Source organism: Phoenix dactylifera, chromosome 7 (genome assembly GCF_051530095.1).
Source record: "Phoenix dactylifera cultivar Ajwa chromosome 7, Ajwa_hap1_PhDact_Kaust_v1.1, whole genome shotgun sequence".
In the NCBI taxonomy this organism is placed as follows: domain Eukaryota; kingdom Viridiplantae; phylum Streptophyta; class Magnoliopsida; order Arecales; family Arecaceae; genus Phoenix; species Phoenix dactylifera.
In genome coordinates, this window is record NC_143196.1 from 22,554,571 (window position 1) to 22,580,031 (window position 25,461).

Here is a 25,461-nt window from a genome sequence, read left to right on the forward strand (position 1 = left end):
TTGATTATATTAGGCCTTCAGAACAATAAACATCATACAAAGCATTCTTTACTTTCATTGAATGATGTTGCTAAGCTGAAACTTAGCAAATACCTTTATATGGGTTTTGATCTCTATACTTAATTAATGGTAAAATTTAGTATGAAAGGAACTTGTTCACAGTCAAGTGATCTAATTGTGTTTTCTAATTTTTTTCTAAGATGGAAAATGGTAACGTGCTGAAGTATCTGAAAACCACTCTACTATAAATTGAGTCTACAGTTAAACCTAAAGCATACACAAAGTAAACCTGAAAACAGCCATAATCACTTGACCTAGCAAATTCTTGTCTTCTAAATTTTTGTTTATCTAGAATATGATTTTCCATAAATTTATTGTCATCAATAATTAAATCATATGTTGATTTATTGGCATAGCAAAATCTAACACCAATGAGATAATGATTTATCCACTGTATATTCAAAACTGGGATAAGTAATCCACTATATACGACAGTAAATTTCAAAATTGGGTTTTAGTTTTCAGTCTCATGCTGTTAAACGTAATGGATCTGCAGATTGCTTCTTTCTGTATAAAAAAAATCAGAAAATTAAGATGTGAACATAATGTAGAAGGATCTTTATGCAAGAATCTGTATTAGTTTTAGGATCTTTGTGCAAGCTTTTCTATGCCTTGCATTCATCAAGCAGTTGTCCTGATAATCTTCCAATGCTATTTGGTTTTCTAAGTCCTGTTAGCTTTGCATGAAACGGTTGACATGTATATCTTCTGCACATTTCATTTGAAGCTAAGAAGACCAATAATTTCCTTCTCATATTTGGATTTGATTCTCAAGATACTTGGTTTTTTATTTTGAAGATCTCTACTTCAAGGCATATTCTATCGATTCTTTGTTCTTCTTTTTGACAACTTTGTTAGCAATACAGAGAACCAAACCAATATCATCCAAGTGATATAGTTGTCAAACTTGCAGTTAGTTTTAAAGACGGGAGATTTGATGATGGATTGCATTTCTTAACCTTCAAAGAGGGTTAATTTTTTTTTGTATTGCAAACTCATTACATTTCAGAAAATTGAATATTTTACATACGGGCACCTTTTCAAGCTAGCCTGATTATATGTCTATATTCATATAATTGGTTGAATCAAGAGAGAGCTTTTAATTTGTTGCTTCCATGGACTTTAGGTCTTCACCTCTAATGCATATGAGTGAGAGTGAGAGACAGAGAGAGAGAGTCCAGCTTCAGCAAAACAATCATTAATAGTTACACAGGACTTTTATAATAGAATGAATGAATTATATTGCCTTTTAAAAATGTACTAATCTACAGAACTTTCCTTCTGGCAAATTTGCCTACAGTATCACAATGCTACTATTTCTTGGATTGCATGAACTAACTGCATCCACCATGAATACGTATATTGCTTGCATACAGTGTACAGTTGGCTTCTTCTCCCGTCAAGAAAGGAAAAATTTCATGAAGTTACAGTAACCGAGCGATGCTCATTAATGTTTTCTGGGCGTTTTCACATGCGGGGATCTTGACTCATGAAGTCTTCTTTCATGTGAAAGGAGTTTAGCAGACCTGCAAATATACACCAATTAGGTTCAACTAATCTTTTTGTCACAAATCTAAGTTGTTAAAAGAAGGTAGGAACAAACAGAAATGATTCTCTCTACCTTTTAAGAGCATCTTCGTTTGTTCCTTCTCCATTCCCTACTGTTTCAAACGCACCAGTCTCCAGGTTCACCCTTGAGACTGGTTTCTTCAACAACTGGTCACCCCTCTTAACGAGATCCTGTAAGTTGTCCTTCGTGGAGACATCAATTGTGAGACACGGGCTGAAGTCGGCAGCCCCTGCCGACTTCAGTCCCGTTCTCTTTTTGGAAGGCCGGAACAGAGGATCGCGATTTGCGATCCTCTCCGGCTCTTCCGGGGATGATCGGGGCGGGGATGTCGCTAGTCCCGCGGCACCCCCCCCCCCCCCCCTCCAGCTCATCCGCGGCCGAACCGCGGCCGCGGATCTCGCTCGGCCGCCGCGATCTTCGCGGCGGAGAGCCATCACGAGGGGGGTGATAAAAACCCCCCAAATCCTCCTCCCTAGGGCAAACCGAGCCCTCTTCCTCCTTCTCTTTCCTCCTTCCCTCCTCCTCTCCGATCGGTGTGTCTTCCCGACCGAGCGCCGCCCGGATCCCCTCCGCGAGCTTCCCCTGCTCCGAGATCCAACCCCTCGGCTTCAAACATCGCCGCCGTCGCTTGACGCCGGACCGAGCCTCCCTCGGCCGGGATTTGCCACCTCCGTCGACCGCCGGTAAGCCCTCCTCCGTCAAGATCCTCCTCTCCTCTGTTTCAGCCCAAGCAGTCGAGATCATCATCTCGGTTGCTTCTCCTCCCCGTCGGTCCCTGCAACGCCGCCGGCCGCCATGGCGGCTGGCTGGCAGTCGATCGAGGGGTGGCCCCTGGCCACCCAAGCCGGCCACCCCCGCCGGCCACCTCCCTCTCTCCTCCGTCTCTTCTTCTCCCCCTATTCGTGGGGGGGAGTTTGGGGAAGGAGGAGGCCCATCACGGGCCAAATTGGGCCGTTGGGCCCAGTCCATTGCAGGCCCAACTTGGGCCCAGTCCAGTCCGGTTGGGCCCAGTTGGGCAATACCCCCATGGGCCCAACTTGGATCCAGATCAAACCCGAGAACCCGAACCCGAACCCGAACCCGAACCCAAACCTGAACCTGAACCTGAACTGGAACCCGAACCCGAAACCCGGGATCCGAAACCCAAACCCATTTGACCAATAAACAGATTTTTTGCAGTTAAGCCCTTGGCAGTATGCTATTTCAGAAATAGGGACTCCTGTAATTTGTATTTGATCCCTATAGGAAAGATTTATTACATAAAGACCCCCAACTATATTTATTTAGTCCCCTCACTCAAGTTTTATTATAGAATAGTACCCTGTAATTAAGTATTAGTCCCTGCAAAAAAATCTTATTGTATAAATGAACAAATTAGAAGCCAACCTTGGGGGCCCTATTTAGCCGAGTCTATGCGGGCCCATTGGGCCGAGTCCGATATGGGCCCTATCAGGCCGTGCCCATTATGGGCCAACTTTGGGCTCTGTTGGGCCATGTCCAATAGTATTATTTTTGAATTTTGCTTAGTCTGAAATTAACAAGAAATTAATTAAACTTTAACAGGTGAACCTGATCCGTCTACCTGAAATAGGAATCAAGCGAGAAGAGGTAAGTAACTTAATACTTCGAGTGTGATTTCTAAATTATTTGATAAATAGATTAAATTCTGAAATATGTTTTGTATTTAGTAAAATGGGTCTGGCATGTTAAATTTCTGAAAATTATGCTTTGAAATCCGTAAACTATGATTGGAAAATTTATGAAATCTGTTTTTATATATATGTATTCTCAGCATGGCTATGATCTGTTCTGTTCTGTTCTGGCCCCGCCAATGGGGATTATACGTTGGCCCTGTCGACTTGTAATCTGTGAGGAACCGGTTTCGACACCGTACCACCGGTGATTAGAATAGTGGTATTTGGATACCGTACCACCGGTGCTTAATAATAGTGGTGTTTGGCACCTTGTGCAACCCATGCCACTGGGTTACGTGGCCGTAGCCTATTATGTTGAGATTCTGGTATAAGAGTTTTTGGAAAAATGATAATAAGTTTTGAAAACAACAAAACGATGTTATTTATGATTTATTCCAGACATTATCCTGTATTTTGATCTGATATGCTCTGACCCCACTCTGGGGTATTTTGTTGCTTACTGGGCTAGTGTAGCTCATTATTCTATTTTCTCCATTTTTTCAGATCCAGAGGCTTGATCTCACGGGATTGAGGAGTGCGTTAGATTTTCCGACGATTCCTTCAGTTATTGGTCCTTTAGTTAGATTGATTAAAGTATTTGACTTACGTAAGCATATGTTATTTGAAATTTTGTAAGACTGCTTTTGAATAAATTTAAATAATTATGTCAGTTTTGAATATCTGTATTTGCTTTGATATGATCCGATGCCTTGCATGCCTGTGCGGCCCGCCGTGCGGGCGTGCGGCGTCTGCTGCGCCTCGGGCTCGGGGCGTGACAGATTTGGTGGTATCAGAGCCAGGTTTCAGATTCCTAGGGATTGTATTTGAAATAGTCAGATGGAGCTTAAGTTTTAGGATCTTTAGGATTCGTCAGAAAGTTTGAGAGATGGGTAGACATTAGGCCATTAGATGAAGGCATTTATTTGCTTTTGTTATTGATAAATTTGAGTTATTTTATCATAATTTTGAAATGCTAAAATTAGACTGCAACCTAATTATGGTCGTAACCAAAGTGTGAATGAGCTACTCTAAGAGTTTTCTTGGTAGAGCAACTTGTATTTCAAGTTATGATTAATTAGATTTTGACTAAATTAAGTGAAGGAATATTAATCATGAGTTATTATCGTGCAATGTAATTATTTGGGAAGTTTAACTTGATATCAGGCGCTGTGAATATTGCTTCTAGTTGAAGTTAATTATTTTGGTAGCAATTTAAGATTCATCTATAAAAAGATGTTTAAAGCTTGGACTAGAAAATATTTATTGAAATCTGTATGTGGATCATGCATGGAGCTCGTATATAGAAGGAAAATATACTCTGGGATGAGACTTAATAATTCTTATTTGGCTCTACTTGAGACTTAAAACAATTAAGATTGATATTTTGATGGAAAGTCAATTAGTAATCTTGAGAATATTGGTGGATTTAAATATTTTTTTTGGGTTGGTCGAAAATAGGACTTGCTTGATTTAGAAAAGTTCTTGATGCTTGAAAGAAAATAAAAAATAAAAATAAAAATAAAAATCATTGAAAAGTATAGTATTTTTGATTTTGATCGATATGGATATCATTGTGTTATTAGTAAATTCTCTAAAGTCCAGTAGATTTACAAGATCCTGAAATGTTTGCAGTATTACAAATAAAAATATTTTACTTATTTGAGGAGTTGATCTCAATGTAAAATCATAGAGTTTATATCTTTGTGGAATTTCTTGTAAATCTTTGAACCAGATTATTAGATTCTTGTTAGTTAAATATTTATAAATCAAGGCTATGAGTTGATTATGGATTTTGTATCACCGTATGAGAAATGCAAGGGGGATTTCATGAGAGGCCAAAATAAGTTTGGCCTAAAAGAAAAGATTCGGGATGATTAAATAAGCTCCTGAGTAAGTTAATCGATCGAGAATCTTTTAATTATCGAAGCTTCGAATAAATATCAACTTGTATAATACAATTGTTAAGGAAAACTAGAATTGGCTTAGTTCAAATTTGGATCTAGAATATGATTGCTTGATTATATGATGGTACAAATACGATAACTATCTCAAGGGTTAATCATGATCTAGTGTACTTGGGAAGCAAGGATAAAATTTTGTTTGGATATTAAAAAAAAAAAATTTGCTGATGATGTGGGATTAATAAGAAAGTTTGGAAAATATTGATCTGAGTTGTGCAGCAGAAATTTGATTAACTGAGTAAATTTAAACTGGTCAAAAATATTGACTGTGTTTTGGTAACATGTTATGATGAAAGACTATGTTATTCAATAATGAAAGATTTTGTTAATAAGGAAAGGTGAACACTATTGATTCTCAGGTCAATCCTGATATGATTATGTTATTTCTTGGATAGACTTTGCTATTTTTGGGTATGCTAAGAAAATAATAATAATAATGATAATTTGAACGTATCATGACTCGGGTTAGTTGATTGATGACCAAATATGGTCTAATTTGTTAAATATCTGAATAAACCATGCATTATTTGCTCTCATCTTATGATTTATAAGTTTAAGTTAAAGGCTTTGTGGCATATTGAATCATGGTATCAATACTTTGCCTTCTTAGACCTACTTTTGCGATTTGATACAAATCATTTTTGAGATAAATCGTTGCTATCTAATGATTATAAGTACATGTTCATTTTGTGAATCATATTCTTAGCAACATAATAATTTGACTCTAAGGTTAGTCATTATCCTTTGAGGGATCAGCACACTACCGGTTGCTTCTGTTTATGCTTATATACTATTTGATACTGGTGCTGCACATTCATTATGTCATCGATATTTGTGCGAAAACATGATCTACCTTGCATGCTGTTAGAGTATGATTTGCATGTTAACACCCCTGCTGGAAGTGGGATGATGGGTAATCAGGTCTGCAAGACTTGTCCGGTTCAGATAGTAGGTAAAGACTTGCCTGCTGATTTGATAGTTATAGATACGCATGACTTTGGCATAATTCTCGGTATGGGCTACTTAGCATCACACTTTGCTACCATTAACTGTCATGAAAAGCGGATAAAATTTTAGATCCCTCGAGATACTGAATTCAGCTTCATCGACAGTGGTGCATATACCTCCCCTCGAATTATTTCTGCTATGCAAATTAAGCGACTACTTAGAAAGGGGAGTATGGCATATATTGCCACAGTGGTTGACACTAGACAGTCAGATCAAAGATTTGAAGATATCCCAGTAGTAAATGAATACCCCGATGTCTTTCCGGAAGACCTCCCTAGCTTGCCACCAGATAGAGAAATTGATTTTGCAATTGATTTGATTCCTGGTACCACACCAATCTCTAAGACCCCCTATAGAATGGCTCCAGTTGAAATGAAAGAATTAAAGGAGCAGTTGCAGGATCTTCTTGATAAGGGTTTCATCAGACCTAGTGTTTCACCTTGGGGAGCCCCAGTCTTATTTGTAAAGAAGAAGGATGGTAGTATGAGATTATGTATTGATTATCGAGAGATAAATAAAGTAACAATAAAGAACAAGTATCCTCTACCAAAAATTGATGACTTATTTGATCAGTTAAAGGGGTGATGCGATTTGGAATACGCGGAAAACTTAGTCCACGCTATGTGGGCCCCTTTTGAGATTCTGGAAAGAGTAGGAGCTGTGGCATACAAATTGACACTCCCACCTTCACTGTCTGGAGTCCACAACGTTTTTCATGTTTCTATGTTAAGAAAGTATATTCCAGATATGAGCCATGTGGTAGAAGTGGCTCCTTTGCAGCTTAGAGAAGATTTGACATATCCTGAGCAGCCTGTACATGTGGTTGATAGAAAAGAGCAAGTATTGAGGAGGCACACGATTCCTTATGTTAAGATCCAGTGGAGCAATCACTCAGAACGTGAAGCCACGTGGGAGCTGGAGGACAAGATGAAGGAAAAATATCCGGACCTTTTTGCAAGCTAAGGTATGTTAAATTTCGAGGACGAAATTTTTCTAAGGGGGAGAGAATGTGAGACACGGGCTGAAGTCGGCAGCCCCTGCCGACTTCAGTCCCGTTCTCTTTTTGGAAGGCCGGAACAGAGGATCGCGATTTGCGATCCTCTCCGGCTCTTCCGGGGATGATCGGGGCGGGGATGTCGCTAGTCCCGCGGCACCCCCCCCCCTCCAGCTCATCCGCGGCCGAACCGCGGCCGCGGATCTCGCTCGGCCGCCGCGATCTTCGCGGCGGAGAGCCATCACGAGGGGGGTGATAAAAACCCCCCAAATCCTCCTCCCTAGGGCAAACCGAGCCCTCTTCCTCCTTCTCTTTCCTCCTTCCCTCCTCCTCCTCTCCGATCGGTGTGTCTTCCCGACCGAGCGCCGCCCGGATCCCCTCCGCGAGCTTCCCCTGCTCCGAGATCCAACCCCTCGGCTTCAAACATCGCCGCCGTCGCTTGACGCCGGACCGAGCCTCCCTCGGCCGGGATTTGCCACCTCCGTCGACTGCCGGTAAGCCCTCCTCCGTCGAGATCCTCCTCTCCTCTGTTTCAGCCCAAGCAGCCGAGATCATCATCTTGGTTGCTTCTCCTCCCCGTCGGTCCCTGCAACGCCGCCGGCCGCCATGGCGGCTGGCTGGCAGTCGATCGAGGGGTGGCCCCTGGCCACCCAAGCCGGCCACCCCCGCCGGCCACCTCCCTCTCTCCTCCGTCTCTTCTTCTCCCCCTATTCGTGGGGGGGAGTTTGGGGAAGGAGGAGGCCCATCACGGGCCAAATTGGGCCATTGGGCCCAGTCCATTGCAGGCCCAACTTGGGCCCAGTCCAGTCCGGTTGGGCCCAGTTGGGCAATACCCCCATGGGCCCAACTTGGATCCAGATCGAACCCGAGAATCCGAACCCGAACCCGAACCCGAACCCGAACCCAAACCTGAACCTGAACCTGAACTGGAACCCGAACCCGAAACCCGGGATCCGAAACCCAAACCCATTTGACCAATAAACAGATTTTTTGCAGTTAAGCCCTTGGCAGTATGCTATTTCAGAAATAGGGACTCCTGTAATTTGTATTTGATCCCTATAGGAAAGATTTATTACATAAAGACCCCCAACTATATTTATTTAGTCCCCTCACTCAAGTTTTATTATAGAATAGTACCCTGTAATTAAGTATTAGTCCCTGCAAAAAAATCTTATTGTATAAATGAACAAATTAGAAGCCAACCTTGGGGGCCCTATTTAGCCGAGTCTATGCGGGCCCATTGGGCCGAGTCCGATATGGGCCCTATCAGGCCGTGCCCATTATGGGCCAACTTTGGGCTCTGTTGGGCCATGTCCAATAGTATTATTTTTGAATTTTGCTTAGTCTGAAATTAACAAGAAATTAATTAAACTTTAACAGGTGAACCTGATCCGTCTACCTAAAATAGGAATCAAGCGAGAAGAGGTAAGTAACTTAATACTTCGAGTGTGATTTCTAAATTATTTGATAAATAGATTAAATTCTGAAATATGTTTTGTATTTAGTAAAATGGGTCTGGCATGTTAAATTTCTGAAAATTATGCTTTGAAATCCGTAAACTATGATTGGAAAATTTATGAAATCTGTTTTTATATATATGTATTCTCAGCATGGCTATGATCTGTTCTGTTCTGTTCTGGCCCCGCCAATGGGGATTATACGTTGGCCCTGTCGACTTGTAATCTGTGAGGAACCGGTTTCGACACCGTACCACCGGTGATTAGAATAGTGGTATTTGGACACCGTACCACCGGTGCTTAATAATAGTGGTGTTTGGCACCTTGTGCAACCCATGCCACTGGGTTACGTGGCCGTAGCCTATTATGTTGAGATTCTGGTATAAGAGTTTTTGGAAAAATGATAATAAGTTTTGAAAACAACAAAACGATGTTATTTATGATTTATTCCAGACATTATCCTGTATTTTGATCTGATATGCTCTGACCCCACTCTGGGGTATTTTGTTGCTTACTGGGCTAGTGTAGCTCATTATTCTATTTTCTCCATTTTTTCAGATCCAGAGGCTTGATCTCACGGGATTGAGGAGTGCGTTAGATTTTCCGACGATTCCTTCAGTTATTGGTCCTTTAGTTAGATTGATTAAAGTATTTGACTTACGTAAGCATATGTTATTTGAAATTTTGTAAGACTGCTTTTGAATAAATTTAAATAATTATGTCAGTTTTGAATATCTGTATTTGCTTTGATATGATCCGATGCCTTGCACGCCTGTGCGGCCCGCCGTGCGGGCGTGCGGCGTCTGCTGCGCCTCGGGCTCGGGGCGTGACATCAATAGAAGATACAGTCCCGCTCAAAGTATCATCCTGCGTTTCCATTCAAGAGCATGCATGACATATAAGGCTTCATTTATAGCAAAACAAGCCAGTTTTTTTTAATGCTTTACTGATCACATGTTCATACCTCAATCTGAAGATAATTTGATTCAGACCGGAGAGCCTCCTGAAAGACCACTGAAATGTGTATGTCAACCATATCAGCACTTGATTGCATAAACACATCCACCAATGGCGTGGATCCGCCACTCAGCAACCACCCCAGAACTCCCCATTTGCTTGCACGTTTTGCAGCGTACCTTTCTTCAACCTTTGCTGAACCGGTCCCTAATGATATAAGTAGAAGTTTGCGATAATCCATAGGTCTGTAGGGGAAGTAATCCGGGTTCCCTTAGTGCACCTCCTTCGTTACTTCTCCAATCGCAATCAATGCCTGAAAGTTCAGAATTAGAAAGCTTAGCACCATCAATCCATAAATCATAATCAAATTTCTGAAGAAGATTGTATAGAGAAGACTGAGAGAGAATGATAGTAATGATTTCTATATCTTTTCCATACCCGAATCATTGAGTTACATGGGTTTATATAGAGCGTAAGACAGTGAGATGGTTTCCCAACGGATTCTGGTGAGCTAACAGTTACAGCACCAGAATCCGTTTTAACTGTTGAAACGTTTCAGTTTGAAACGTTGTAACCGTGCTGTTCAGATACATGATGGATGAGCTAATATCCCCCCTCAAGCTGAGTTCTGGGGTAGAACTCGAAGCTTGGTACAGAGGCGAAGATGCCGCTGAACAGGAAGAGCTTTGGTAAGGATGTCTGCCGGTTGGTCCTCAGTGGAGATATGAGCAAGACGAATTTCCTTGGACTGAACTTTTTCCCTCACAAAGTGGTAGTCAACCTCAATATGCTTCGTGCGAGCATGGAAGACGGGATTCGTAGCTAGAGATAAAGCGGAGATGTTGTCACAAAACAGTTCTGTGGATGTAGTGGCCGGATGTTGCAGCTCATGAAGAAGACGTCGGAGCCAGATGATTTCGGATGTGGTGATTGCCAAAGCCCGGTATTCAGCTTCAGTAGAGGACCGTGCAACAGTGGGTTGTTTCTTAGCGATCCATGAGATGAGATTTGATCCAAGGAATATGCAATAACCAGTGGTGGACCGCCGATCAGATGAGTCCCCTGCCCAATCAGAGTCGCTGAATGCAGAGAGATCGAATGAGCCGGGCGTGTAATGAAGTGAGTGATCTACTGACCCCTTGATATAACGGAGGATCCGTTTGAGCATTTGATAATGAACCTCAAGAGGGCAATGCATGAACTGGCAGATGTAGTTGACGGCAAAGGTAATATCTGGCCTAGTGATAGTGAGATATTGAAGTGAACCGGCCAAGCTGCGGAAGAGCTCTGGGTTAGAGAATGGGGCAGAGTTCACCGAAGAGTGTTGCTTGGTTGATAAAGGAGCAGACACAGGTTTGCACTCTGATAGCCCAGCCTTCTGCAGAAGAGACTGAGCATATTTGGACTGATTGAGAGCAACTCCAGCATTTGAGTAGAGAGCTTGAATCCCCAGGAAGTAGGACAGAACTCCAAGATCTTTAATCTTGAATTGATTGCTTAGTTGAAGGATAAGCTTTGTAATTGCAGTACTGCTATTTCCTGTTATAAGAATGTCATCGACATATACGAGAACATAGACAGAGATGGAATTTTGATGAAATAAGAGAAGCGAAGGATCAGCTGTGCTGATTGTGAACCCAAGCTGAACCAGGGAGGATGTGAAGGTAGCAAACCACTGCCTGGGAGCTTGTTTGAGCCCGTAGAGAGCTTTCTTCAATTTGCAAACATGATTACTGTAGAGAGGATCAAGAAATCCTTTTGGTTGTTCCATGAATACAGTCTCATCTAGTTTCCCATGTAAAAAGGCATTAGACACATCAATTTGTCGAATGGTCCAGGAGAGTGTAGTGGCCATTGCAATGAGAACCCTAATAGTTTGGAACTTGGCCACTGGACTAAATGTTTCAAAATAGTCAATGCCATACTGCTGATGAAAACCTTGAGCAACAAGCCTGGCTTTATAGCGAGCAATGGAACCATCGGAGTGACGTTTGATTTTAAATGTCCATTTGCAGCCCAGAACTTGTTGGTTCGAAGGCCTAGGAACCAATTCCCAAGTCCCCTGCTCAAGAAGAGCATTGAACTCTTCGGACATAGCTGAGCGCCACTGAGGGTTGGTATGAGCCATAGTGAAGCACGTAGGTTCTGAATCAGTGGAGTGACTGAGCAAGGAGAGTATCTGTTTGGGTTTAAGAGAGCCTGTTTGGGATCTTGTAATCATGTGGTGTGTTGAAGCATGCTTTGTGGGAGGAATAGAACCAGGAAGAGAGGGAGAGGATGTGACAGAGGTTGGTGTAAGAGAAGAGGACGCGGAGAGTGATGATGAAGAACTGAAAGAGGTGGGTGGTGGTAAGACAATGGGTGAAGTAGTAGAAGGAGATGACTGAATGTTTGATGAAGATAACAAAGATGCAGGAACAAGAAGAGTGAAAGGTAGTGGGACAGTGGAAGAAGGAGAAGTGGTAGCTTGTTGGGAAAACGGGAAGTGGGTCTCATCAAACCTAACATGGCGAGAGATAAACATTCTGCCCGTTGTAGGAGAATAACATCTGTATGCTTTATGGCGAGTGGAATAGCCAAGAAAAATGCATGGAATGGATCTGGGAGAGAGTTTGGTGCGTGCATAGGGCCGAAGCCAGGGAAAACAACGGCAGCCGAAGGTTTTAAGAATGCTATAGTCAGGAATCTTATGATACAGGATTTCGAAAGGAGACTTATGATGAAGTAATGGGGATGGAAGACGGTTGATGAGAAAAACCGCTGTGAGCAGAGCATCTGTCCAGAATTTGGCAGGGACTGAAGATTGGATAAGAAGACTGCGGACCACTTCAGAAATATGGCGATGTTTCCTCTCAGCAGAGCCATTCTGCTCAGGGGTGTGAGGAGAGGAAAATTGATGAATAATGCCAGAAGAGGAGCACAATGTGTGAAAGTTGTGGTTATTAAACTCACCACCACCATCAGACCGGAAGATCTTAATAGAGGTAGAAAATTGTTTCTCAACCAGATTTTTAAAATGTACAAAGTGATGGAATACATCTGATTTAGAGAACATAGGATAGACCCAGCTGAAGCGGGAAAAATCATCTAGGAATAAAACGTAATAACGGAACCCAGTGACAGAAGGAATGGAACAAGGTCCCCATACATCGGAGTGAATAAGTTCCAAAGGATTTTTGGAGAGGATGCCCACGGAGTGAAACGAGAGCTTGTGACTCTTGGCCATACAGCAGGTGGAACACACAGCAGCTGGATTCCTGGAGCTTTGAACGGAAGAGTGTTTGGCAATATGAGAGATGACGGAGTCAGCCGGGTGCCCCAGACGAGAATGCCAGAGATTGATGGAAGAAGGAGTGGACAGAAGTGCTTTGGATGAAACTGAAGGCTGAGAAGACTGCTGAGCAAAGGTGAATGGGATCGGATACAGTCCCTCAGTGCATCGTCCTTGGAAGAGTGTCTGGTTGGTGTGTTTGTCCTTGATAATGCAACCAGTGGAATCAAAAATAAGAAGACAATTGTTATCCACAGCAAGTTTATGAACTGACAGTAAATTGTGGGAGATGGCAGGAACATGAAGAATTTGAGAAAGATGGAAGATGTGAGACGGGGTGGGAAGAATACCAGTGCCGGAGTGATGAATGGGAAGTGATTCTCCATTCCCAATTGAGACCTGCTCCGAGCCATGAAAGGGTGCTGGATGGTTGATTTGTGAAGCATCTGCTGTTAAGTGAGTAGTGGCTCCACTATCGAGAATCCAATTGCCAGAGGAAGGGGCTGCTGGGAACGGAGCAGTGAAGAGTGCCTGATGACCAGATGATGTAGTTTTCCCGGTGTAATTGGTATCTAAGCGATACCAACAATGTATAGCAGAGTGTCCACGCTTTCCACAAATCTGACATTCGATGATGGACCGGCCACTGTTGCCTCGTCCTGGAGAGGTCCAGCCACCAGTTCTGGGAAATGATCTAGTTCGACCGCCACCTCTGAATGTTGAGAAGAATCTGCCACTGCGACCTCGTCCTTGAACAGCAGTTAGAGCAAATGTGGAATCTGGAGATGGTTGTTCTCTGTCCCTAGTGGATAGAATAATTTCTTCACTACAGAGAAGTGCATAGAGTTCATCCAGGGAGATTGAGGAAGATCGAGTCCGAATAGCAGTTGCAAATGAGTCATACGTAGGTGGCAACCCATTGAGAACATAGAGGACAGCATCCTCTGAATCAATCTGAGACCCTGCAGCAGTTAATGCATCAACTTTGGATCTAATTTCGTCAAGGTATTGAGACATTGATAGATCTCTTTTCTTGATATTATGCAGCTCATTTTTGAGCTGGATGATGTGGGTTCTAGTAGCAGAGTTTAATCTGCAATCCAAAGCTGCCCAGATTTGATAGCAATGCTCTAGATTAATTACATATGGGAGAACAGAGGAGGAAATGATGGAGTTCAGTGCTGTGGCAAGAAATTGATCCGTGAAGAACCATGTTTCGGATACTGTTGACTCTAAGGTACCAGATATTCTGGTGGGTGTGGATGAGCCATCGAGGAAGCCATAGTAACCACTGGCTCTGAAGATCCTGATGACTTGAGATCTCCATGTGAGATAGTTGTCAGAGGTAAGCTGATTTGGTACTAAGGATCGTATCTGATTAAGTAAGAATTTGAGCTTCGGAGGGATAACTTGACCATCCTGAGATTGGAAGTCTTCAGCAGCTCCTGTGGCATGCACAGACCCGGGAGAGATCATGGGTAGATGAACTTCAAGATTGATTGATTTCTCTGACATCAGTTGTTAGATATCTTCCATTCTGATATGGGAACAATAGAGAGAGCTCACAGGATCTTTGGCTCTGATACCATGAAGAAGATTGTATAGAGAAGACTGAGAGAGAATGATAGTAATGATATCTTTTCCATACCCGAATCATTGAGTTACATGGGTTTATATAGAGCGTAAGACAGTGAGATGGTTTCCCAACGGATTCTGGTGAGCTAACAGTTACAGCACCAGAATCCGTTTTAACTGTTCAAACGTTTCAGTTTGAAACGTTGTAACCGTGCTGTTCAGATACATGATGGATGAGCTAATAATTTCTTCATCATGGTTTGATGCGTACATAATGGATTATTAGCAGCAGCAACTCCATCAATAAGGTGGAACTCTCTCACGTTCCCTTTGGCTTCCTTGGTTTCAAAGTAATGGGCTGGGAGGTACGCGGGTGCTGCAGTAGTTCCAATGCAGATGTCCGAGAGCTGTGCATTCAGAATGCTCTTACGCTTCACCTGCAAAATTTCAGCTAGATACATAAGATTAATGGATAACTGACCAAAATGATAAGAGATAGGGCTTATCTACTTTGTTATCAGTTGGCCTAGCTTTTTCTCATTTTGTTCTGAACTTTGTAAGTATGAATTAGGATGGAAATTCTCAACACAAACAGTGTGCTTCTAAGTACTTTCAATTTTGTGCTGATAGAATTCTGCATATCAGAATGTACTTTTATAGAAGAATAATTCATCAATCATGCTTCTTGAGTTCTGGTCCAAGTAAACTATCAACTACGTCCTCTATGGCCTCCTCAAGAATTCGATGCTCGTATAAGCGTGTGGTCGTCAGCCGCCAATCTATCATTATGACCATACCATATCCACTTCCAAAATGTTCTTAATTAAGGTAAAGCGTAAGATGTCCCCAGAGACTTGTAGGTAGGAAACATTACATTGGAAGTTAGGTGGATTGCATGACCTTAGTTTGAATTGATGTTAATCTATCTTTTGTTGACCAAGGAAGATCAAGTTAGCATTCCAGCAAAATTATTTGAAGGAGGGCAATGAGATAGACAATTAAGAATATCCAGATATTCTTGTTTCACACTGGTTAGAATATTCAAATGTGGAACATCGATTTAGTGTCGGGCACACAAGAACAAATTAATGCGTGTGGGCATCATATTGTAACTGATTCAACATAAATATGCATTTCGATGCCGCCCATATGCTCATAAAAGGAAAAGGAATCCCAAATTAATTGACATTGGATTATAACAACACAAGAGATATGGTCAAAATTTTTCAATTTTTAGAGGAGAAAAGACGATAGAACATTATCAGCACGAATATTTTAGCTTGGTAGACCTATCAGAGAATCGCTGTAAAAAATCACATTGAGCAAGAAAAAAAAAATGTTGAAATGATAATAATCCAGTTAAGTGACTTATATATGACTTTCCTCAAACTCACTAAACAGTACATGACAAAGGAAGGAGGACTCAAAACAAAATGTAGCTGTTAATTTATCTTTAGAAACCCTATAGACATGTTGTTGATTATAGATAGCACAAAGCTACTGATGAACAATGAATGATTGATACATGAAGTCTCAATGGAGTTACACATGTCAGTAGAAAATGTTGTCCCTCGTATGTGCAGACCTTTTCTCTTGCTATTTTTCAAATAAATCAGTATTGACTTTTGCTTTTTCCTTCACATTTCAGTGTTAGCTGATGAACCTCTATTCTCAGATTTTAAATTTATATTATTATGTAGTTTGTCAGAGTAATGTTGTAGATGAAGAAGGACTTGGACCAAATTATCTTGCCGCACACCCAGAATACAACAAACTAGGTAAGAAACATTATCATGATATCGGCTACTATTTGATAGTCAAGCAGAACAAAAACATTTTTGTTCTCAAAAGGTTCTACATGTTGAAAGATTCACTTCTAAGTAGCATGCCCTCTGCATTCTGATCAAAATATAATGTACTTATTAACTGTCTATTAATTCAAAAGATGTTTTTTTTTCCAGGTTATCACAGCATTTAACTTTTTTTATTATAATTTGGCGTCTTCATTGGCATCTTCAATATGTGGCCCCTCGGTATTATGGATTTACACTCTTCTGCCTTGTAGTACTTCTAGTAGTTTCCTCAGCATGGATTCCTCAATGTGGTGCATTGGTGACATTTAGACTCCGTGGAGAGTCTTTGAATCTTAAACTCTGTCTTGAGATATTTAAATGATTGCGAGCGCAAAGTTGAATGCATCTATGAACAAACAAAGCTTGTAAACTACGAAGAAACAAATATACTTCAGTTGCAACATTCTAGAGTAATAACCAAACTCAAAGAGTCAAAAAATCTGATTAGTATATGATCAAAGATATGACTATTTCTTAATGTTGTTTATTCAGTACTCTCCGTTTCATTGGTGAGGCCTGATAACATTGACCTATGGACGTCGTGTGAGATACTGGGCTGAAGCCGGCAGCCCCAGCCGACTTCAGCCCAACGCCTCTTTTGGAAGGGGCGTAGCAGGGGATCGCGTCTGCGATCCCCTCCTTCTTCTTCGGGCGCAGAGACGCCGCGGGCATCCCGCGGCTGCACCGCGGTCGTCCCGCGTCCACCTCGCGGCCGCACGCACGGCCGCTGATTTCGCCTCCGCCGCAATTCCCGCAACGGAGAGCCGTTGAAATGGGGTGATAAAACCCCCGTTCCTCCTCCTTCGGAGATCACCCGAGCCCTCCTCTCTCTCCTCCGTCTCCTCCCCCTCCTCTTCCCTCCTTCCCTCCTCCTCCTCTCCTTGGTGACCGGCGTGCCCTCCCGGCCGAGCGCTGTCCGAAATCCCGTCGCGAGTCTCCCCTGTTTTGAAATCTTCTTCCTGTCGGAGAGCCCCACCGCCATCGCCGCCACTTGACCGCCGAACTGAGCCACCTGCGGCCGGGATCTGCCGCCTCCAGTCCACCGGTAGGCCTCTTCTTTGGCTCTTCATTTCGTTGCCATTTACCTTTGATTTCTCCTCTGTTTCGCCCCTACAAACCGAGATCATCTCAGTTGCCCTCCTCCCCGTTAGCCGTCACAGCGGCCGCCGGCCGCCTCCGCGGCCGGCTGGCCGTCAACCGAGGGGTGGCCTTCGGCCACCTAGCCAGCCCTCTCCCCTCTCCCCTCTCCCCTCTCCCTTCTCTTGGTACCCATCTCCCCTGTCCATGGGGAGTTTGGAGAAGATGAAGGCCCATCGTGGGCCGAACTGGGCCTGGTTCACTATGGGCCCAACTTGGGCCCAGTTCAATAGTGTTGGGCCCAGATGGGCCATAATCTTTTGTGGGCCCAAATCGGGCCCAGTTCAGCCTAGTCCGGGCCCTATTTGGGTCGTACCCTTTTGTGGGCCCAGTCCAAATCTGAAACTCAGTCCAAACCCGAAACCCAGTTCAACTCTGAACCTGAACCCGGAGCTCGAACCCGAACCCGAAACCCGAACCCAAACCCGAACCCGGAATCCGAACCCATTTGGCCAATAAATGAAATTTTGTAGATAAGCCCTTGCCAGTATATTATTTCACAAAAAGGGTATTCTGTAATTTATGTTTGGTCCCTATAAGAAAGATTATTACATAAGGCTCCCCAAATATATTTGATTGGTCCCTCCACTAAAGTTTATTATAGAACAGTACCCTGTAATTAAGTATTAGTCCCTGCAATAAATTTTATTGCATAAATAAACCAGTTAGAAGCCAACCTTGGGGGCCCTATTTAGCTGGGTCTATGTGGGCCCATTGGACCGTGCCCAATATGGGCCCTATCTGGCCATGCCCATTATGGGCCAACTCTGGACCCTGTTGGGCCGTGACCAATAGTATTATTTTTGGATTTTGCTTAGCTCTGAAATTAATAAGGAATTAATTAAATTTAAACAGGTGAACCTGATCCGTCTATCTGAAGTAGGAATCAAGCGAAAAGAAGTAAGTAACTTAATACTTTGAGTGTGATTTCTAAATTATTTGATAAATAGATTAAATTCTGAAATATGTTTTGTATTTAGTAAAATGGGTCTGGCATGTTAAATTTCTGAAAATTATGCTTTGAAATCCGTAAACTATGATTGGAAAATTTATGAAATCTGTTTTTATATATATGTATTCTCAGCATGGCTATGATCTGTTCTGTTCTGTTCTAGCCCCGCCAATGGGGATTATACGTTGGCCCTGTCGACTTGTAATCTGTGAGGAACCGGTTTCGACACCGTACCACCGGTGATTAGAATAGTGGTATTTGGACACCGTACCACCGGTGATTAGAATAGTGGTATTTAGACACCGTACCACCGGTGCATAATAATAGTGGTGTTTGGCACCTTGTGCAACCCATGCCACTAGGTTACGTGGCCGTAGCCTATTATGTTGAGATTCTGGTATAAGAGTTTTTGGAAAAATGATAATAAGTTTTGAAAACAACAAATGATGTTATTTATGATTTATTCCAGACATTATCCTGTATTTTGATCTGATATGCTCTGACCCCACTCTGGGGTATTTTGTTGCTTACTGGGCTAGTGTAGCTCATTATTCTGTTTTCTTCATTTTTCAGATCCAGAGGCTTGATCACACGGGATTGGGGAGTGCGTTAGATTTTCCGACGATTCCTTCAGTTATTGACATTTTAGTTAGTTTAGTTTGGACATTTGAATTATGTTGGCATATGCTATTTTGAAATTTTGTAAGTCTGCTTTTGAACAATTTAAATAATTATGTCATCTTTGAATAGCTGTATCTGCTTTGATATGATCTGCTGCCTTGCACGCCTGTGCGGTCCGCCGTGTGGGCGTGCGGCGTCTGCCGCGCCTCGGGCTCGGGGCGTGACAGATTTGGTGGTATCAGAGCTCAGATTTCAGATTCCTAGGGATTGTGTTTGAAATAGTCAGATGGAGCTTAAGTTTTAGGATCTTTAGGATTCATCGGAAAGTTTGAGAGATGGGTGGACATTAGGCCATTAGACGAAGGCATTTATTTGCTTTTGTTATTGATAAATTTGAGTTATTTTATCATAATTTTGAAATGCTAAAATTAGAATGAAACCTAATTATGGTCGTAACCGAAGTGTGAATAAGCTATTCCGAGAGTATTCTTGGTAGAGCAATTTGTATTTCAAGTTATGATTAATTAGATTTTGACTAAATTAAGTGAAGGAATGTTAATCATGGAATATTATCGTGCAATGTAATTATTTTTGAAGTTCAACTTGATATCAGGTATTGTGGATATTACTTCTAGTTTGAAGTTAATTATTTGGTGGCAAGTTAAGTTTCGTTCATAGGAAGTTGTCTAATGCTTGAACTAGGAGAGATTTTATGATATTCTTCGAGGTTAAAATATGTAGTCGGATCAAACATGAAATTGTTATATATAAGTAAAATATATTTAAGGATGAGACTCAAGAGTTCTTCTTTGGCTCTACTTGGGACTTGAAATTTTATATCTTTTCGTTTTACAATTAAGATTGGTATTTTGATGGGAAGTCAATTAGTACGTCTTGAGAATATTAGAGTATTAAAATATTTTTGGGTTGGTCGAAAATAGGTCCTCTTTGATTTGGAAAAGTTCTTGATGGTTTTTCTTGTTAATGAAAAATTTCGTTGGAAAGTATAGTGTTTCTGATTTTGATCAATATGGATATCATTGTGTTATTAGTAGATTCTTTTATCTGCAATATATATATTAAAAAAAAAATGGGAACTATTATTAAAGGGATGAAATAGTTAATGAGTTTGTGGTGTTTTGAATAGATTCTCTAAGTCTAGTAGTTTACAAGATTCCGAAATGTTTGCAGTATTGCAAATAAAAAAATATTTTACTTATTTAAGGAATTGATCTCAATGAAAAATCATAGAGCTTATATCTTGGAGGAATTTCTTGTAAATCTTTGAACCAGATTATTAGATTTGTGTGAGTTAAATATTTATTAATCAAGGCTGTGAGTTGATTGTGGATTTTGTATCACCATATGAGAAATGCAAGTGGGATTTTATGAGAGGCCCAAATAAGTTTAGCCTAAAAGAAAAGATTCGGGATGATTGAGTAAGCTCCTGAGTAAGTTAATCTAGAATCTTTTAATTAACAAAGCTTAGAATAAATATTAACTTGTATAATGGAATTGTCAAGGGAAACTAGAATTGGCTTAGTTCAAATTTGGATCTAGAATATGATTACTTGATTATACGATGGTACAAATACGACAACTATCTCAAGGGTTAATCATGACCTAGTGTACTTGGAAAGCAAGGATAAAATTTTGCTTGGATAAAAAAAAAAAAATGTTGATGATCTGGGATCATTAAGAAATTTTGGAGAATATTGATCAGAGTTGCGCAGCGAAAGTATGATGGACTGAGTCAATTTAAACTGGTCAAAAATATTGACTGTGTTTTGGTAACATGTTATTATGAAAGACTATGTTGTTCAATAATGAAAGATTTTGTTAATAAGGGAAGGTGCATGCTATTGATTCTCAGGTCAATCATGATAAGATTATGTTATCTCTTGGATAGACTTTGCTATTTTTGGGTATGCTAAGAAAAATTTGAGGATATCATGACCAAGATTGGTTGATTATTGATTAAATATGGTCTAATTTGTTAAGTATCGGAATAAACCATGCATTATTTGCTTCCATCTTATGATTTATAAATTTAAGTTAAAAGCTTTGCGGCATATTGAATCATAGTATCAATACTTTGTCTATCCAGACTTGCTTTTGTGATTTGATGCAAATCATTTTTGAGATAAATCATTGCTACCTAATGATCATCAGTACATGTTCATTTTGCGAATCATATTCTTAGCAATATAATGATTTGACTCTAAGGTTGGTCATTATCTATTGTGGGATCAGCTCCTTACCATAATATGAGCATCAAATTCATTTTATTTCAAGTTCTATCCCAAACACAACTAATTTTAGTCAATCCTATTGTGAATCGATCCTGATCCGATCTCGAGTGAACATGCATCAAGATGATAATTTCAGTCTGAGATTTTAGTTAGTCACTTATCTAGTGTTAATCTTGCGAGTTTATATGAAAGTTTTGATAATTGATCTAAAGCTATCTATCACTGATTTTGACCGAGGAGAATGAGAACTTGGATTTGTATTACTCAATAGGCTGAGCATTTCTAAATTTGAAAGGCCTAGATCTCTCAAATTTCGAGGACAAAATTTTCTTAAGAAGGAGAGAATGTGAGATACTGGGCTGAAGCCGGCAGCCCTAGCCGACTTCAGCCCAACGCCTCTTTTGGAAGGGGCGTAGCAGGGGATCGCGTCTGCGATCCCCTCCTTCTTCTTCGGGCGCAGAGACGCCACGGGCATCCCGCGGCTGCACCGCGGTCGTCCCGCGTCCACCTCGCGGCCGCACGCACGGCCGCTGATTTCGCCTCCGCCGCAATTCCCGCAACGGAGAGCCGTTGAAATGGGGTGATAAAACCCCCGTTCCTCCTCCTTCGGAGATCACCCGAGCCCTCCTCCCTCTCCTCCGTCTCCTCCCCTTCCTCTTCCCTCCTTCCCTCCTCCTCCTCTCCTTGGTGACCGGCGTGCCCTCCCGGCCGAGCGCTGTCCGAAACCCCGTCGCGAGTCTCCCCTGTTTTGAAATCTTCTTCCTGTCGGAGAGCCCCACCGCCATCGCCGCCACTTGACCGCCGAACTGAGCCACCTGCGGCCGGGATCTGCCGCCTCCAGTCCACCGGTAGGCCTCTTCTTTGGCTCTTCATTTCGTTGCCATTTACCTTTGATTTCTCCTCTGTTTCGCCCCTACAAACCGAGATCATCTCGGTTGCCCTCCTCCCCGTTAGCCGTCACAGCGGCCGCCGGCCGCCTCCGCGGCCGGCTGGCCGTCAACCGAGGGGTGGCCTTCGGCCACCTAGCCAGCCCTCTCCCCTCTCCCCTCTCCCTTCTCTTGGTACCCATCTCCCCTGTCCATGGGGAGTTTGGGGAAGATGAAGGCCCATCGTGGGCCGAACTGGGCCAACTTGGGCCTGGTTCACTGTGGGCCCAACTTGGGCCCAGTTCAATAGTGTTGGGCCCAGATGGGCCATAATCTTTTGTGGGCCCAAATCGGGCCCAGTTCAGCCTAGTCCGGGCCCTATTTGGGTCGTACCCTTTTGTGGGCCCAGTCCAAATCTGAAACTCAGTCCAAACCCGAAACCCAGTTCAACTCTGAACCTGAACCCGGAGCTCGAACCCGAACCCGAAACCCGAACCCAAACCCGAACCCGGAATCCAAACCCATTTGGCCAATAAATGAAATTTTGTAGATAAGCCCTTGCCAGTATATTATTTCACAAAAAGGGTATTCTGTAATTTATGTTTGGTCCCTATAAGAAAGATTATTACATAAGGCTCCCCAAGTATATTTGATTGGTCCCTCCACTAAAGTTTATTATAGAACAGTACCCTGTAATTAAGTATTAGTCCCTGCAATAAATTTTATTGCATAAATAAACCAGTTAGAAGCCAACCTTGGGGGCCCTATTTAGCTGGGTCTATGTGGGCCCATTGGACCGTGCCCAATATGGGCCCTATCTGGCCATGCCCATTATGGGCCAACTCTGGACCCTGTTGGGCCGTGACCAATAGTATTATTTTTGGATTTTGCTTAGCTCTGAAATTAATAAGGAATTAATTAAATTTAAACAGGTGAACCTGATCCGTCTATCTGAAGTAGGAATCAAGCGAAAAGAAGTAAGTAACTTAATACTTCGAGTGTGATTTCTAAATTATTTGATAAATAGATTAAATTCTGAAATATGTTTTGTATTTAGTAAAATGGGTCTGGCATGTTAAATTTCTGAAAATTATGCTTTGAAATCCGTAAACTATGATTGGAAAATTTATGAAATCTGTTTTTATATATATGTATTCTCAGCATGGCTATGATCTGTTCTGTTCTGTTCTAGCCCCGCCAATGGGGATTATACGTTGGCCCTGTCGACTTGTAATCTGTGAGGAACCGGTTTCGACACCGTACCACCGGTGATTAGAATAGTGGTATTTGGACACCGTACCACCGGTGATTAGAATAGTGGTATTTAGACACCGTACCACCGGTGCATACTAATAGTGGTGTTTGGCACCTTGTGCAACCCATGCCACTGGGTTACGTGGCCGTAGCCTATTATGTTGAGATTCTGGTATAAGAGTTTTTGGAAAAATGATAATAAGTTTTGAAAACAACAAATGATGTTATTTATGATTTATTCCAGACATTATCCTATATTTTGATCTGATATGCTCTGACCCCACTCTGGGGTATTTTGTTGCTTACTGGGCTAGTGTAGCTCATTATTCTGTTTTCTTTATTTTTCAGATCCAGAGGCTTGATCACACGGGATTGGGGAGTGCGTTAGATTTTCCGACGATTCCTTCAGTTATTGACATTTTAGTTAGTTTAGTTTGGACATTTAAATTATGTTGGCATATGCTATTTTGAAATTTTGTAAATCTGCTTTTGAACAATTTAAATAATTATGTCATCTTTGAATAGCTGTATCTGTTTTGATATGATCTGCTGCCTTGCACGCCTGTGCGGTCCGCCGTGTGGGCGTGCGGCGTCTGCCGCGCCTCGGGCTCGGGGCGTGACACGTCGATTCATTCAAGTGACAGGCAAAGCTAAAACATCTTCTATTTAACTCAATTCGGATCTTTGATAATTATTTTACAAACAAGATCATTCAACATGGGTATTTTCTTTCCTTATTAAAAAAAATTGGATCTGTATTCGTTTTAACTCTACACTATCAGTATGTTACCAGAGCATGTGTTTCTCCTTCATCTTCATTCTATAATGACCACATCATCTCAACAAGGACTCTTCCAACCTAATCTGTTGGTTAGAGAAGTTAATTTTCAATGAGGCAAAGATAGAAATCTCAGCATTACCTTCCCAAGAAAGGTGAATTTCTCCAAGTTCATGAAATAGAAATGTTAAGACTCATGTATCTAATCAAGTTCATGGAACATAAGATGCTAAAGCACATTTCTCTACTACTGAAATCATTAGTGTTGAGCTAGTTTCACGGCCTAATGTTATTTTGGAAGTGGGATGATCTTGTAGTTGATAATAGTGCAAGTGTGATAGCTGAAAGTGCACAATTAGGACACCAACCTGAAAATGGACAAGAGGGTTCTGTTGATGCTGATGCAATAGCATTCGGTTACAAGTGGAGAATACTAGAACACAGGCACTCGTCCACCCAAAGAGAAGGCTCCTAGCAATACAAGCTGTAGGTCAAAAGGACTAGTTCAAGGTTTTTCCATGCCCTCCCAGTTGGGCCTAGATAAAAGGCCAGAACGAGCCCCCGAAACACACTTAAATTCTAGACCAATTGCTGATGGCTGGTGGAGAATGGTGGAAGTTTATTGTGTTTATATTGAAGGTTGGAAATTGGTAATGTTGTTGGGACATTAATGGGTTTAGTCGACAGTTCCCCACCTTCACAGGCAACAGCGGCACCACTACATCAATTCCCTCTTCCCTCAAATGAAGGTTGCTATATTATTTGGTGTGACATCTTGCTTCCCCCGTGCTCTATCAAGTTCCACACATTGCTCATCTTCATATGTCCTTGAAGGCACGTTTTCCTCACATTAATTAAGACAGTGAATATATTTATTTCATCATGCATTGGTTGTGCATTTGTAAAGGATAGCCATTTTGAGGGAAATTAAAAGAAAAAAACCTAAATTTAAATTATGTCGATGCTTGGTGAAGGGTAATTAGGATCCTCAAGATATGGTAGATGTTCCAATATTCCCCTTACTTTCTCCTCAAAAAACGATATGTTGGATGTTACAAATTTTGAGGAAGTAGATGTCAAAAGAATGTTAAAGATGGGACTAGTTTAATTTCATTTGAGGAAGTTGATCTTGATAGGTGCTTGGATCAATTATCTTACGTGATGCGGGTGTGTCTGAATGTCGCTCCTTCAATATTGTGAT

At 41.8% G+C, this 25,461-nt stretch overlaps 1 long non-coding RNA gene and 1 pseudogene across 2 annotated transcripts; one reads left to right on the forward strand and one right to left on the reverse strand.

The window, feature by feature from the left end:
- Nucleotides 1–1,276: 1,276 nt before the first annotated feature.
- LOC149753178 (patatin-like protein 2) lies at nt 1,277–24,848 on the reverse strand (annotated as a pseudogene). Its single transcript, XR_016395950.1, has 5 exons — nt 24,629–24,848; nt 14,822–14,984; nt 9,692–10,013; nt 1,682–1,843; nt 1,277–1,586 (listed from the first exon to the last, which is right to left on the reverse strand). The product of XR_016395950.1 is annotated as a patatin-like protein 2 (transcript).
- On the forward strand, nt 1,986–4,004 carry LOC149753179 (uncharacterized). The gene is made up of 2 exons (XR_016395951.1): nt 1,986–2,313; nt 3,194–4,004. It is a non-coding gene; the product is annotated as an uncharacterized LOC149753179 (long non-coding RNA).
- Nucleotides 24,849–25,461: the final 613 nt, after the last annotated feature.